At 36.8% G+C, this 16487-nt stretch overlaps 1 pseudogene; it reads left to right on the forward strand.

The window, feature by feature from the left end:
* On the forward strand, positions 1–100 carry LOC138808660 (U6 spliceosomal RNA; annotated as a pseudogene).
* Positions 101–16487: the final 16387 nt, after the last annotated feature.

Raw genomic sequence — 16487 nt, forward strand, 5'->3', positions numbered from 1 at the left:
ATGCTTTAGCAGCAGGTCTACCCAAATGACAACAATACAGAGATTCACATGGCTCTTGCACAAGGATCATATAAAAATTTGTGAAGCATTCCTTAGTTTTCATTTTTCAGATGCAAGAAATAAAAAACAGTTATTAAAAAGTTGATTACAAAAATTCAAGGGTAACAACATATATAATTCATAGAATTAAAGGTTAGTTTGACATCAGTGTTTACATCTTCACCTTAGAAAGGCCTTTACATAGCATAACCTTTACAAACTTGAAATTAGATAACATTGTCATCTTATCCCAAAGAAATAAAATACTATAAGGACCTAGGAAAAAAAGGAATCTTAATTTTTTTCTATATGGAATGCAATTTAAATGGACACATTTAGTAATTAACCTATATATTATAAAACATGTAGAATTCAAAATATTATATCTAGGAGAGAAGGAAATAGATTATGGACATTATACAAACATAGATATACTTTTTTCAGAAAAGCACCAGGAATACCTTTAGTTTCTATAGTATTCATTTCCACAGATAAGTTAAAATTATTCCTGATTTTAAAAAATCACAAACTCTGCAGAAAACATTATAGATGTATATGAACAACTCTTGAATATATTTTGATATCAGTGTCAGGCAATTCACTTGGAAGAATAACATGGAATCCATGACTTTTTAAAGTAAGATATTGTTGTTACTTTGCATTGTGTAAATATTTTTAGGGACATGAAGGATGAACTGGCATTTTTGAAATTTAAGAAACTTAACCAGAATTCCGGGAAGATAGCGGAGGGGAAGCTGGAGTCTAAATAAGCTCTCGCATAGAAAGAAGTTTTAGTGTTTCTATTAACAGTCCTAAGCCAGAGAATCACACCAAGTGTGCCATCACAGGACAGAGTCAGGCCAGAGGGGAAAATCCAGGCAAGGAGACACATCTGTGCTCTTGCCAGCAGCCGCCCCGGCAACGGCAGCAGTGGTGGCGGCGATCGCAGGCATCATACCTAAGCCACAGAGAATCCAGCACGAAGGAGCCAGATGAAGCGGGTGAGCGGATTCTACTCAACATCAGCAAGAACCGATAAGGAACGGAAATCTTTATCCTGCAGTTTGCAGACCAGAGACGACCCAGGAACCAAGACTCAGTGTGAGTAGAAGCCCAATGTCCTCACTCCTTCTCAGGGAGCAGAGGAGAGAAGGCCCCCCTCCCCACCCAGTACCAGAGATCTCCATCTTGGATACCGACAAAGACCGGGGGAGCTGCCAGCTCCAACTCAGTCCTTTGAAAAAACCAGTCATTTAGCAGGTCACAAGAACTTAACGGCGGCGTGACCTGTCAGACTCAGCTCCACCCAAGGAAAAGTCACCCAGCTCAGGCGCCAGCCCTAAGAGTGGCTTTCTTCACTGGGTAATCAGAGCCAGAGGCTGCCCCTCCCTCTAGCCGCCTTGACAATCAATTGAAATTCAGTAAACAGAAATCCTGAGAATGGCTCCAGGCTGGGCTCTGTGAGTTTTTCACAAACTAGCACCCAGGAAAAGCTACTGTTTGTTGAAAGGCCTCAACTCTACCCAGAACCTAGCCTCATTACTGCATCCCCCTCTTTTGTGATTCTCAAAGCAGATCTGCCTCTTATTGAACTAGCCTGGGAGGAGGATCGCAAAATCATGAGTAAAGCAGAGCATTTTTCTGCCTGTTCGAACAAACTGACATAAGAAACCAACCAAGCCACAGGACCACAAGCAGACCAGAGACTCCAACAATAGGCTGGTTACGGACACAAGGGAGATACAGGATTTTCCCCACCCCCTCCCCAAAAATCAAAGAACTTTTCTTCTTCTTCTTCTTCTTCTTCTTCTTCTTCTTCTTCTTCTTCTTCTTCTTCTCTTCTTCTTCTTCTTCTTCTTCTTCTTCTTCTTCTTCTTCTTCTTCTTCTTCTTTTCTTCTTTTTCTCCTTCTTCTCCTCTTTCTCCTCCTTCTCCTCTTCTCCTCCTTCTCTCCTTCTCCTCCTTCTCTCCTCTCTTCTCCTTTCTCTCTCTTCTCCTCCTTCTCTCCTCTTCTCCTCCTTCTCCTCTTCTCCTTCTCCTCCTTCTCCCTCCTTCTCTCTTCTCCTCCTTCTCCTCCTTCTCCTCCTTCTCCTTCTCCTTCTTCTCTTCTTCCTTCTTCTCCTTCTTCTCCTTCTCTCCTCTTCTCCTTCTTCCTCCTTCTTCCTCCTTCTTCTCCTTCTTCTCCTTCTTCTCTTCTTCTCTTCTTCTTCTTCTCTTCTTCTTCTTCTTCTTCTTCTTCTTCTTCTTCTTCTTCTCTTCTTCTTCTTCTTCTTCTTCTCTTCTCCTTCTCTTCTTCTCTTCTTCTTCTTCTTTCTTCTTCTTCTTCTTCTTCTTCTTCTTCTTCTTCTTCTTCTCTTCTTCTTCTTCTTCTTGCTTCTTCTTCTTCTCTTCTTCTTCTTCTTCTTCTTCTTCTTCTTCTCCTTCTTCTCCTTCTTCTCCTTCTCCTTCTTCTCCTTCTCCTTCTCCTTCTCCTCCATCTCCTTCTCCTTCTTCCTTCTTCTCCTTCTTCTCCTTCTTCTCCTCCTTCTTCTCCTTCTCCTTCTTCTTCTTCTTCTTCTTCTTCTTCTTCTTCTTCTTCTTCTTCTTCTTCTTCTTCTTCTTCTTCTTCTTCTTCTTCTTCTTCTTCTTCTTCTCCTCCTCCTCCTCCTCCTCCTCCTCCTCCTCCTCCTCCTCCTCCTCCTCCTCCTCCTCCTTCTCTTCTTCTTCTTCTTCTTCTTCTTCTTCTTCTTCTTCTTCTTCTTCTTCTTCTTCTTCTTCTTCTTCTTCTTCTTCTTCTTCTTCTTCTTCTTTTCTTCTTCTTCTTCTTTTGGTACTTTATATAAAATTTTTTGCTTTTCTAAAACTTATTTTAATCTTTAATTTTTGGCTTTTTTGAAGAAAAATTGTTTTCAAGTAACTTTTCTTTCCTCTTATAATTTTTATTTTAGGGATACATGAGTGTGCGTTTTTCTTTATTTGTTTTCTTTTTCTTTTTGTCTTTTTAATTATCTTTTTGGTTTTTGTTTAGCTCTACTGAACTTCTGATCTTTTTTTCTTCCTTTCTTATCCTTTTCACCTTTTCCTCTCTTTCTTTCCTCTTTATGTGACTTTACTCTTGTCCTGCACATCCTCAGATAAACCCGTAGTTGACAATTAGACCATATCCCGCATTGTGTACACACTTACTCTACAAATTTATTACACAATTCAAAACATCTGAGACTTAAACTCCTTAATAGAAGTACTACCTCTTTATACCTATATAATATTTTAAGCATTTTTATTTTTAAGTTTTTCACATCTCCTTTATATCCCTTCCATTCTCTCACTATATTCACGTTCTTCTCTAAATAGATTGTTTTCGTATCTTCATAATATTTTTAATTCTTACTTTTCTATTTTTTCGGGTCTCTTTTCTCTTTTCTTTTCCCTTTCCCTTTCTTCTTTTTTTCTCTCTGTACTTTCATCCTACCCAACCAATTTCCTGCATTGAGATTAGGACTTATTTAACTCTCCCTGTGCCTCCCCATATCAATCTATTCCTATTTTTTACCTACATCTCTCCCTAATCCTAATAATTTCTGGTTTTCCAAATTCTTTGTGGTTAGTAGCCAATTAACATATAGTCGTTTGATGTCGAATAGATGTATCTGTTGAACTAGATTGTATCTGTAGACTATAAACTGTGCAAATTCAGACTTTGGTTGATGCTTGCCTTAAGAGACTGTTCTAGCACAAAACTGGTGCTATTTTCATCTCAAATGGTCAGAGTAAGCCGGAAAAACACAAGAAAAATGGCAAATCTGGGTATCTCAATTCCCAATCTTGATAATCAGGGGACAGAACAGATAATGAATAATCCAGAGGAGAGTTCCTAAATAGCTCTACAAACACTGCTGGCAAACATAATAAATGAAAAGACTGAAAACATACAAAGAACTCTGTATGAGCGTGATAGAGAGAGAAAGAGGGCAATCCAAAAGTTTATACAGGAATATCATGAGCGTGAGGAAGCCACCCTAAAACTGATACAGGATTTGCTTGAACAGCTTGAGAATACTCAAAGAGAAAGGCAGGAATAGCATGAGCAGGCTGAGAACACTCAAAGAGAACTACAGTAATCCCACAAATGGGAGGAAGCTAATCAAAGAGTAATACAGGAATTGAGAGAGCAGGAAGAGAATACACAAAGATCACTAAAAGCATTCATGGAATCCATTAACAAAGAGCTGAAGGAAGTCAGAAAAACCACAAAGGGAATGCTGAATGAAACCCAACAGAAGGAATGGGAGTCCAATCAACTAAGTAATTTGAGAATAAACACTGAACACCAAATTAAGGAAGTAAAGAAGTTCATATAAGATCTAAAAAAAAGCTTCAACAAAGAATTTGAAGACATCAAAGCTGACCAATTTGAAGGAAAAGAGATAAAAAACAAAGTAGAAAGTCTTGACAGCAGGTTAGACCTTGCAGAAGATCGAATCTCAAGGATTGAAAAGAACATAGATATTATAAAGAGCATACAACCATCCAAGACAGGAACAAGAAATATGATAGATCTATCTAACACTTGGAAGACACCATAAGAAGGCCTAATCTAAGGATAAGGTGTATAGAGGAGCACCTAAAAACAGAAGTTAATGGTCTAGGAAATTTGTTTAACAGGATCCTAGCAGAAAACTTCCCAAACATACAAAAAGATAGGCCTATTCAGATACAAGAAGCTTTTAGATCCCCAAATAGACCAGACCAGAAGAGGACATTCCACTGTCACATTATAATCGACACAGGATCAATTCAGACCAAGGAAAAGATCCTTAAAGTTGTAAAGGAGAAAAGAGTAATCTCCTATAAAGGGAAACCAATTAGAATCACCTCAGATTTCTCAGCAGACACAGTCAAAGCTAGTAGAGCATGGAATGATGTATGCCATGCCCTAAAAACAAACAACTATCAACCAAGGATACTTTACCCAGCTAAACTGTCCTTCATAACTGAAGGCCAAAGAAAAACCTTCCATAGCAAAGAAAAATTGAAACAATACATCTCCACCAAACCAGCCGTACAAAAGATTCTGAAAGATGTCCTACACATAGAAAACCAACAAGAGCACAATAAAGGCCAAGAAACTGCATCCAAACTGAGAATCCTAGAACCACAGGAAGAACCCAGTTTTCGCAGCCACCAAGAAGTTGGATAACATGGCAGGAACTCCCAAATACCTCTCAGTCCTTTCTCTTAACGTTAAAGGACTTAACTGTCCAATTAAGGCCATAGACTGGCTAGTTGGATTAAAAAACAAGACCCTTCTAGCTGCTGCTTTCAGGAGTCACATCTTGCCCATAAAAACAAACACATTTTCAAGTTTAAAAGCTGAAACAAAATTTACCAATCAAATGGCCCCCATAAAGTCAGAATAGATAAAGAAGTTCGCTACATACTAATTAAGGTATCTATACTTTTGGAGGATATTACTATTTTAAATTTCTATTCGCCAAACAATGGAGCACCCAAATTTATCCAAGAAACACTACTTTCCCTCAAAACCCACATAGATCCAAAACTATAAATTGTTGGGGATTTTAACACACGACTCTCCCCACTAGATAGATCAACTAGGCAACAACTCAACAGAAAACCGCAGATCTAAACAGCTGTATAGATCAACTAGAATGAACAGACCTCTACCGAACATTTCACCCCGCAGCATCAGAATACATGTTTTTCACAGCAGCACAAGGAAAATTTTCTAAAATAGACCACATTTTAGGCCACAAAGCAAACTTGTCTAAATTCAAAAACATTGAAGTTATACCTTGTATTCTCTCTGACCACCAGGGAATAAAATTAGAACTCAACCCCAAAAGCCACCAAAGAATGTCCGGTATCACATGGAGGCTGAACAACACACTGCTGAATCACGAGCGTGTCATGGAAGAGATTAGAAAGGATATTCAAATATTCATGCTATTCAACAAAAATCAACACACAAATTACCAGTTCTTCTGGGACACAGCTAAGGCAAGTTTATAGCTCTGAGCTCCTACATCAATAAATTGGAGAGATCTGAAACCAACAAATTAATGACACATCTAAACCTCCTTGAAAAAGAGCAGAAACATAAACCCCAATCCTGTAGATGGAAAGAAATAATTGAAATTAAATCAGAATTAAATGAATTAGAATCCAAAAAAAAAACTATAGACAGAATCAACAAAAAAAGAGTTGGTTCTTCAAAAAATTACACAAAATTGACAGACCCTTAGCAAATCTTATCAGAAAAAGAAGAGAACACACATAACAAATAAACTCATAGATGAGAATGGAAACATCAACACGGAAAAAACCAAGAATCAGAACATTATAAGGGTATACTTCTCAAAACTTTATGCTAATAAGTTTGAGGACTTCACAGAAATGGACCTTTTCCTAGCAAATATTGACATGCCAAAACTAAACCAAGATGAGTTAAACCAGCTTAACAGGCCCATATCAAACATTGAAATAGAAACTGCAATAAGAGACCTTTCAGCTAAGAAAATTCCCGGACCAGATGTTTTTACAGGGGAATTTTACAAGGGCTTCAAAGCAGAGCTCACACCAATACTCCTCCAACTCTTCATTGAAATTGAAAGAGAAAGTTCACTACGGAACACATTCTATGAAGTCATCATAACCCTCATCCCAAAACCAGGCAGGGACTCATCAAAGAAAGAGAACTATAGACCCATTTCTTTGATGAACCTTAATGCAAAACTTCTCAACAAAATTTTGGCCAATCAATTTCAACAATTCATCCAAAAAATCATACACCACGATCAAACAGTATTCATTTCAGGGAGGCAAAGCAGGTTCAATATATGCAAATCAATCAATATTATTCTTCACTTCAACAGGAGCAATGATAAGAACCCCATGTTTATCTCAATAGATGCAGAAAAAGCATTCGACAAGATCCAACACCCCTTTATGATGAAGGTTTTGGAAAAATGAGGAATTCATGGAACATTCCTCCATACAACAAAGGCTGTATATGAAAACCTAAACCCAGCATTATACTTCATGTTGAAAAATTGAAGCCATTTCCTCTTAACTCAGGAACAAGACAAGGATGTCCATTCTCTCCACTTCTCTTCAATCTAGTATTAGAATGCCTAGCTACAGCAATAAGACAAGATGCAGACATAAATGGGATTCAAATAGGGAAAGAAGAAATAAAATTCTCCCTCTTTTCAGTTGTCATTATCTTGTATTTAAAGAATCCCATAGACTCCACTCCCACATTACTCAAGGTGATTCAAAACTTTGGCAAAATAGCCGGGTATAAAATTAACTCTAAAAAATCAATGGCTTTTCTGTATGCCAACAATGAGAAAAGTGGGGCTGATTTTAGGAAAGCAACTCCATTTGTAATAGCCCCCAAAAAATAAAATACCTAGGAATTAACTTATCCATAGAAGTGAAGGGCCTCTATGATTAAAACTTTAAAAAACTTGAAAAAGGAAATCAAATCAGAGCTTAGAAAATAGAAAAAACTCCCATGCTCATGGGTTGGAAAAATTAACATCATGAAAATGGCAATACTTCCCAAGGCTATCTACAAATTCAATGAGATACTTATCAAAATGCCAACCTCAATCTTCAAGTAAATAGAAGAGAAAATCCAAAAATTCATATGGAACAATAAGAGACCTCGAATAGCAAACACGATCCTCAACGGAAAGAACACTGCTGGAGGAATATCAATACCAAATTTTAAACTCTATTATAAAGCCATAGTAATCAAAACAGCTTGGTACTGGGAAAAGAACAGACCTCAGGACCAATGGATTAGAATTGAAAACCCAGAAATGAACCTACAGACCTATAGCCACGTAATCTTTGATAAGGGAGCTAAAACAATAGAATGGAACAAAGACAGCCTCTTCAGTAAATGGTGCTGGCAAATTTGGTTAACTACTTGTAGAAAACTAAAATTAGATCCTTATATTTCACCCTGCACCAGAATCAACTCCAAATGGATCAAAGACCTCGGAGTCAAAGCAGATTCTATGAAAACATTACAGAATGGAATAAGAGAAACCCTAGGTCTCCTTGGCGCAGGCTGAAACTTTCTTAATTGAGACCGGGAAACACAACAATGAAAGAAAGCTTGGAAAAATGGGATTGCATTAAATTGCAAAGCTTCTGCAAGGCAAAGGACATAGCTAGCAAGATCAATAGAAAGCCCTCGGATTGGGAGAATATCTTCACTAGCCATACAACGGGCAAGGGTCTCATATCTAAAATATACTTGGAACTAAAAAAATTAAATCCCCCAACAACGAATCCTCAAAGAAACAACTGCCCAATAAATAAGTGGGCTAATGACTTAAAGAGAAACTTCCCTGAAGAAGAAAGCAAGATGGCCAATAGACACATGAAGATATGCTCAACCTCCCTAGCCATAAAAGAAATGCAAATCAAATCAACATTGGGATACCACCTCACTCCAGTTAGCATGGCAAAAATCAAGAACTCTAATTACAACCGATGCTGGAGGGGAAGTGGACAGAAGGGAACCTTACTGCATTTTTGATGGGAATATAAATTTGTTCAACCACTTTGGAAATCAGTAAAGAGGTTCCTCAAAAGAATTTACATAGAATTCCCCTTTGACCTAGCAATCCCACTTTTGGGCATTTAACCAAATGCTTACAAACAAGACCACACTTAAGCTACCATCACAACTGTGTTTATTGCAGCATTGTTTATTTACCCTAGCTAAGAAATGGAACCAACCCAGATGCCCCTCAGTAGATGAATGGATCAAAAAAATGTAGTATAAATACACAGTGGAATTATATGCCTCCATCAGAAAGAATGACATTGTCCCATTTGTTAGGAAATGGAAAGACTTGGAAAAAATTATATTAAGTGAAGTAATTGATGCCCAAAGTATCATAGGTCTCATGATTTCTCTTAATTGCAATATCTAGTATATGTATGAGTCAAGCAGAAAAGTTCAGATAAGGTGATCTTAGGAAAATGAACCCTAAGATATATATTTTAAATGTTATTTTTTTTCTTTTATGCATTTGTTTCTAACGCAATTATAAGATTATTTCTTTGTTGCTTTGTATGTCACTCCCCCATAATCCCTGCTTTTACTGTATTTGATGTCGGTATAATTTGTGGAGGGGATGGGGAAAAACAAATCGTTTAAATAAAGAGACAGTTGGACGTATTGCAACAATGAGAAGTACAAGTTTTCATGTCGAAAACGAACATTACATCTTGCGGGGGGAGGGTTGGGTGAGGGAGAGGGAGGATGGGTAGGGATGGGAAGTGTAAACAAAGGAGGAGGCTACAATGATTGATAAGAAATGTACTCACTATCTTGCCTATGTAATTGTAACCCCTCTGTACAGTATTTTCACAACAAAAATTAAAAAAAAAGAACAAGAGGAGAGATTCAATATCAAGAAATACAATCACATAAACAGGTAGCGACAGTAGAATTCCTAATGTTATTCCTGTATACTCCTGTGTACTCAGTTTTTTGGGTAGTATTTTTTTTGTTTTTCTGTGATTTTTTTGGTTGGTCGTGGGGCTTTAACTCTGGGCCCAGGCTCTGATCCTCAGCTTTTCAGCTTAAAGGGAGCGCTCTACCACTTTATCTACAGTGCCACTTCAGGTTTTCTGGTGGTTTATTGGAGGTTGGATTGTCACGATCTTTCCTGCCCAGCCTGGCTTTGAACATTGATCCTCAGATCTCAGCCTCCTGAGTAGCTAGGATTATACATGTGTGAAGAGCTTAAGTAACTCCGTTTTAATATGAAGCCCCTTGAGTTGTGCTGCCCTCAGAGTAACCCCCAAAGAGAGCTGTGCTGCCAAAGAGAAAAATAGTTCTCAGAAAAACCGCAGGTTACCACCAACCCTGCCCACCCTTCAGGAACAGAACAGTTGCCCAGGTATTCCAGCAGAAAAGGGAAGTGTGATCAGGGAGGACTTAAACCCCCTAACTTGTGAAATTACTTGTGTGGAAACCCCCTGAGCTTGTGAGCTTGCTTGTGTGGAAACCCCCTACAGTTGTGTGTTTAATCCTATAAAAGCTGTGCTAATTTTGAGCTTGGGGCCTCTTAGCATCACTGATTATCCAGTGTGTGGGAGACTAAGCTCAAGCTTGCAATAAGGACTCATTGATGTTTGCATTGATCATGGTCTCTGGTGGTCTGAGAGGGGGGCACCCGAAATCTTGGCACTTCACTGTGAGCCAGCAGCGCCTGCCTTGGTGGTATTGTTTTTAAATAAATCAAATAATTTATTTCCACATTTTGATGGACTAAGATATAGTTTTCAACTTATGGTGATTAGTTCAAATAACATTCTCATATAGATACTATTGAAAAATCAATGATACGTTAAGATTATGGTCTTCAATACAGCTGTGAACACATGACACAATTTACATAATAGCACTTACATGCGTGCAGTTGTCTTAAAGGCCACAGGTGGTAGAGCAAGGAGGTAAAATTTATTTTTATTTCTGCATGAAACAATTTGTAACTTTATACCAACAAACTGAATTTGAGTCTTTCCTTATTTGCAAGCTAAGGTGGAAATGTAAAAACTCTTCACTTTTCCTTTTTCCTGCTCTAGAAGTCAACAGTATTTCTGGTAAATTACATTCATTTACAGATGAGAAATGTAAGGCCAACAGTCAATATAGTGAGTAAATAATGATACTAGATTTTGTGTCTGATCTCTTCACTCTGTGTGCTTACAAAGAGAGTAATTTCATGATGGAGGGGACAAATATGAAAAGACTATGGGGAAAAACCATAGTTTTAAATGGTTGTTTTAGGACTAGGTGACCAGTGATGAGTATTTGAAATAGGCTGGTGTTAGGGGCATATAAAGGAGTACATAGAAATCATATTAGTGACAGAACTGAGAACATCTTGATCATTCATCTTATCTAATGGCGAGAGTAGAAGGATAAGAAGAAATCTGAAATGCTTCCACATCTCTGGCTGGCAACTGTATTAGTGATATTCTCTTGATAAGGACTACAGGTAAAAAAGATGGATTTAGAGGTAAAAATTCTGATAGTTCTAAAATTTATGTTAAACAGATGCAAAGATAGGTCTGTTTAGACATCATCAATATATCCATGACCATTAATGTGAAAGAGAATAATAAAATCGGGGTCATTATTGGAGGGAAGAGGAAAAGGAAAGTTCTGACACAAGTGTGAGCAAAGTGCGCACCAGTGTGGAGAAGACTGGAAGAAAGATAAATAAGGAAACAAAAAAGTAATAAACACAGATTTACAGAAGGAAAGAATTTTCAGGAAGATGTTGTAGGAAATATATTATCTGGATTTGAAAACTAAAGGGACATAGACAAGTTCAATAAAAACAGTGTTTTGGTGAAAGTCATATTAATAAAATTTTGAGATATGAATGTGAAGCCATAAAATTGTGGATCCATGAATTCAACAGATCCTGTTGATTTTAAATGTTGGGAAAAATGCTTTTATCCTAACCTTAGAAGAATTATACAGATATAACTGTCATGAACTTTACTTAGAGGTATTCTGTGAATATTTTTGAAGATTTGTTTAGCCAAGAGACTATAGATTGAATTACAGCAAAAACAAGCCTAATGTTTCCTACAGTTCCAATCAGTGACCAATGAATCTATATCAGGTTGGAATTTTATTGAAATATCTTTAGATATGTTTGTATATTTTATCACCTACTCATTATAAATGTAGGACAAGTAACACTAGGTATTAGGTTGAATATAGAGCTTTATGGATGTGACTGAAGACTCCTCGAATTGATTCTTCTTTAGAATAGAAAATGCCTCAATAGGCATTAACACATCATAACTGCCACATATTCTTTTTAAGTGTAGTTCTTTTTAGGGATATCTCCATGCTGAAATAACTCTATCAATCAACCTGCCACAAATTCTTATATGTAGGAAGTGCTCTAATAAACTTCAAGCTTTTATTGAATGGAAGAATTCAGACATTACCCTCACCACTTGGATTAAATGATTAAGAAGATAACATATTGTGTTTAATGCCTTTCTTTCATTTTCTCATACATATTGTGAAGTAGTGAAGGATTCTGATGTAACAATAATACAGTGGGGACTTGTATTAACACAACATCTAGTTTTAATTCAGATACTTAACTAATTAGCTCCAAATTTTGTGCATATTTATATTTCTCCTGGGAAAACTAATGAGCTCCAAGGAAATGTCCCTAAGGATATTCTTTCAATTCTAATATCACTATTTGTCTCAAAATGCAATAAATTCTACACACTCTAATGTGGGCATAGGGTAAAATTGAGGAACTTTTCTCCTCAGAAAGTGAGTACTACCCCATTGCTTAACATGGACAAGGTACCTTAATACATAGACTGGGCGTGTGCAAAGGATAAGTGAAATTGAACAATTTTCTTAGCAGTTTTTACAGATAAAATGGAAATAGAGCAACTATGAACTCAAAAGGAATGTGCAAAGAAGACAAAGGCCCAGAGTAGAATGTGCCAAGAATTGCTGAAGTATAATTTATTAATGATGACGAGTTTCTTACTATCTCTGTTCCCACGTATGTAATATTCTCAAGCTTTTGGGGGGAAATTTCACTTGAGGGCTTTCTAATATTAAAAATTATCACTTGATTCTAGTCTTACTCAGGACATATTTTCTAACTTTTCTACACAATCTGAGAATTGTTTCATATGTGTGTTTGAACATATAAGTGCCTATGTGTGTATGTGCATGTTTGTATGTATATATGTATGCAAAAATCTCAAACTCTTATTCAGCAATCTTGCTCATAAATAGTACTCCATCATTTTAGCCATTCTTCCAATGCATCTTTTGGCTGGTTAATTATACATAGTGTCTCAAAGACTGTTCTGCCCAGGCTGGATGCAAACTGAATTTCCCAGAGTCCTTTAAATTCTTAGGTTTTATTTCTCCAGGAGAATCAACTTTTGAACTGCAAACATTTTTGTGAGTGTAAAATCTAAGCTGTAGCCCAGATTTTTAAATCGAGTTCATATAAAGATAGATAAAAATACACACTACATATGCTGAGTGTACACTGTTAGAAATGTAATCGTAAGCAGGGTGCCAGTGGCTCATGCCTATTATCTTAGCTAATCAGGAGGCTGAGATCTGAGGATTGCATTTCAAATCCAGCATGAGTAGGCAAGTTTCTGAGGCACTTATCTCTAATTAACCACCAGGAAAGTGGAAGTGGTGCTGTGGCTCAAGAGGTAGAGCACAAGCTTTGAGCTGAAGGGTAGAGGGACAGTGCCCAGGCACAGAGTTCAGGCCCCACTACCAACAAAAATAAAACGAAAAAAAGGAAAAGAAATGTGATCTTAGCCACCACTTCATTGCTAGTATAATTCCTGCTCTGTCAACATGGCCTATTTTCCAGTTAAGTCCATGCTCTTATATCTGACTTGCTTGGAACTGGAATTATTCTTCCATTCTCCTTTTTACAAATTTGAATGATTAGCTACCCTTATTTAGAGCTAGTAGAAGAAATACAGTGGTATCATTCTTCACGTTCCACTTAGGAGTAATGCTTTCTCTATATCACTCCCATAAGTCTACATACTGGCCATGGCTTTATTGCTTCCAAGTTGTCTTATTTGCAGAGTCTTCTATAGTGTATTGAACAATTATACTTAAACACAGAATTTCTCTTTCTCCTATTTTTATTATTTCACCTGCTTTTAACTTATGTAAACTTGGGTAATAATGCACAACACAAACACTGACTAAAAATGTTTCTGAGAACCTTCTTCCCAGAGCAATTAGGAAATTTGAACTTCATACACTCCAGGATAATGTTTTTTTCTCATGTTTTTTATTGTGAAAATAGTGGACAAATTGGTTAGAGTTACATAAGTAATTTAATGAGTACATTAACTAATGAGCATTGTTACCTCCTCTTTTGTTTTTACCCTGCCATCCCTTTTCTCCCCACCACCCCAATTCTCTCCTCCCATCCCCAAGATGTAAAGTTCGTTTTCAACATAGTGTCTTGTTCTTCTCATTTTAACAACCGGTCATACTGTATACTTCTTTCAGCATTTTATTTCCCTTCCTCTCCCCACATTAGAAATATGTATATGCAAGATGCAGGTCACTGACATCAAATACAGTGGAAAAGGGTTATAGCATTGACGAAGAAAATAGAAGAGAAACAAAAATATCACATAATACATGTTAGATACATTAAAAACAATAGTAAGAAAGAAAAAACAAGATGTTTCCCTATTTGGGGGTTCATTTCATTTAACAGCATCTTATATGGCGATATGTACATGGATAATGTTTTATAAGCCATGTAAATTCCATGTTTTCTCGTTACTAAGTTGTCTCTGAAACACGTGTTACCTCATGTCCAAAGATGTCTTTGCGCTATTTCAATGAAGCCAGAAAACACTCATTTTAAGGAACTTTTACTAGAAGTAGAAACTGAATTCAGGAGAGAAATTGAACATAGAGAAATGACAAAGTTCAAGTTAATTTGTGCTCTCATTTTTACTGTACAAGAAAATAATCCAAGGCTTGAAGGAAACTCTGTCTCTGACTTTTTCGAGTGTGCTCTTAACTCATAAAACTTTTCTGTAAACTTCTACTTGAGAGTATTACAAAGAAAAAACAAATATGCTATTTGAAAGCCAGCATAGAAAAAAAGAAATGACATTGTTTTACAGTGTTCTACTTCAAAGACACAAAGACATGGAGTTTTAAAATATCTTATGAATGGATACTTAACTCCTGAGATGATTCTCTTGTTGCAAAAGTCAGATATCCATTCCTTCATTCTGGTCCTGAGTTCACTACAGCAATAAGGATTCCAAAAAGCAGGATCCAGTGAGTATGATCAGCCAAAGGAGCCTCTTTTCAAACCTGTGCTTTAAGGATGGTCCCAAAGAAATATGTGTTTTTTTTTTTGTTTGCTTTTTTGCTTATTTAGTTTGTGCCGCTTCTTGGGCTTGAACTCAGAGGCTGGACCCTGTCCTTGAACAGGTGTCTTTCCTGCCCACATGCCCCCAAAGCTAGTACACTACTGCTTGAGCCAAAACTCCATTTCTGGCTTTTTAGTGTTTAATTAGAGATACGAATTTGACATATGCTCCTACCTGGGTTGGCTTTGTGATATTTTTAAATCCAAGTTACATACACTGTATGGACTTCTCTTTTAAACCAATAAATATAAGGTGAAGTTTATTATAAAGCTAATATTTGACAATTTTTAAAAGAATAGAACATGTCCAGCAAAGAAGCCATAACTTAAATAACTCAGCAAAAGTAGGTGCACTGAATCATATTGGAAAATACTTTCTGCTTGTGAAGATTACTATTGACTTCGTCAATCCTTTTGGGGAAAATTAAAGTCAAATTTGTCCTTTTTCTGTTAGTATTGGTGCTTGAACTCTGACCCTGGGCACTGTCCCTCAGCTCTTCAGCTCAAGTTGAGTGCTCTCCCAGTTTAGTTACAGCACCACTTCCGGATTTCTGGTGTCTAATTGAAGATAAATGTCTCATGGACTTTCCTGACCAGGCTAGGTTTGAAATACAATCTTCTGGTCTTAACCTCCTAAGATTACAGGGGTGAACCACCAGCACCCGGCACATATTTGCATTTATATGCACTTAATGACACTGTACACAAATAATGGAAATTTGAATAAAATGATGACATTGCAGCTTTTCAGAAAATGTGAGATAGCAATAAATATGTCATCATTTTCCATGTTGTTATATTAATGACTCATGTGCTATTGGAGTCTTACTCTAGCATCCTCTGATGTCTGTGTCAGTGGATTTAGTATAAATAATTGCTAGTAGAGAAATAGAGAAAGACTGAGATTTTTAGAAAACAAAGGAGATCAGATATGAAAGAACAACATAGAATGAGATACAACTTATCACACAGAGATTAAGAACTAGCCTAAGCGATTTAGAATGCTAAAGGCAATCAGGAATAAGCCTAGTTGATAAATAGCTCTTCAATAACCAAATATGGTTCCGTAGAAGAGTTTCTGGCATAATTTAGTAATTATCATTCATTTCTTCCTTCTGGATTTATTCCTTCACTTCTATAACAAATATGTATTAGCTGGCGCCTTTTTGGTGCCACAACTGACGAAAAAGATTTCCAAATCTCACTTAGACTACCCTTCTCATTGTGATTAGCAGTGACCGCTCAAAAGCCTGGCATCTTTGAATTTCCAAGATTAATCTTCACCTGATATCTAAGCACATTCCTGACTTTAATTGCCATGACCTACTAACAAAACGATTTTTTTCCCTCAAAACAATCTTCTAAGATAGGTAAAGTACATGAATTAAGAACTATTGTTAGGTCATAGTTGGAAGGAGCAATTATATATTCCAAGTGTAGGTTCTTTATTTGTCATTTATTAGCTAAATGA

Source organism: Dipodomys merriami, unplaced genomic scaffold, assembly GCF_024711535.1.
Source record: "Dipodomys merriami isolate MVZ:Mamm:240054 unplaced genomic scaffold, mDipMer1.0.p SCAF_465, whole genome shotgun sequence".
NCBI classification, from domain to species: domain Eukaryota; kingdom Metazoa; phylum Chordata; class Mammalia; order Rodentia; family Heteromyidae; genus Dipodomys; species Dipodomys merriami.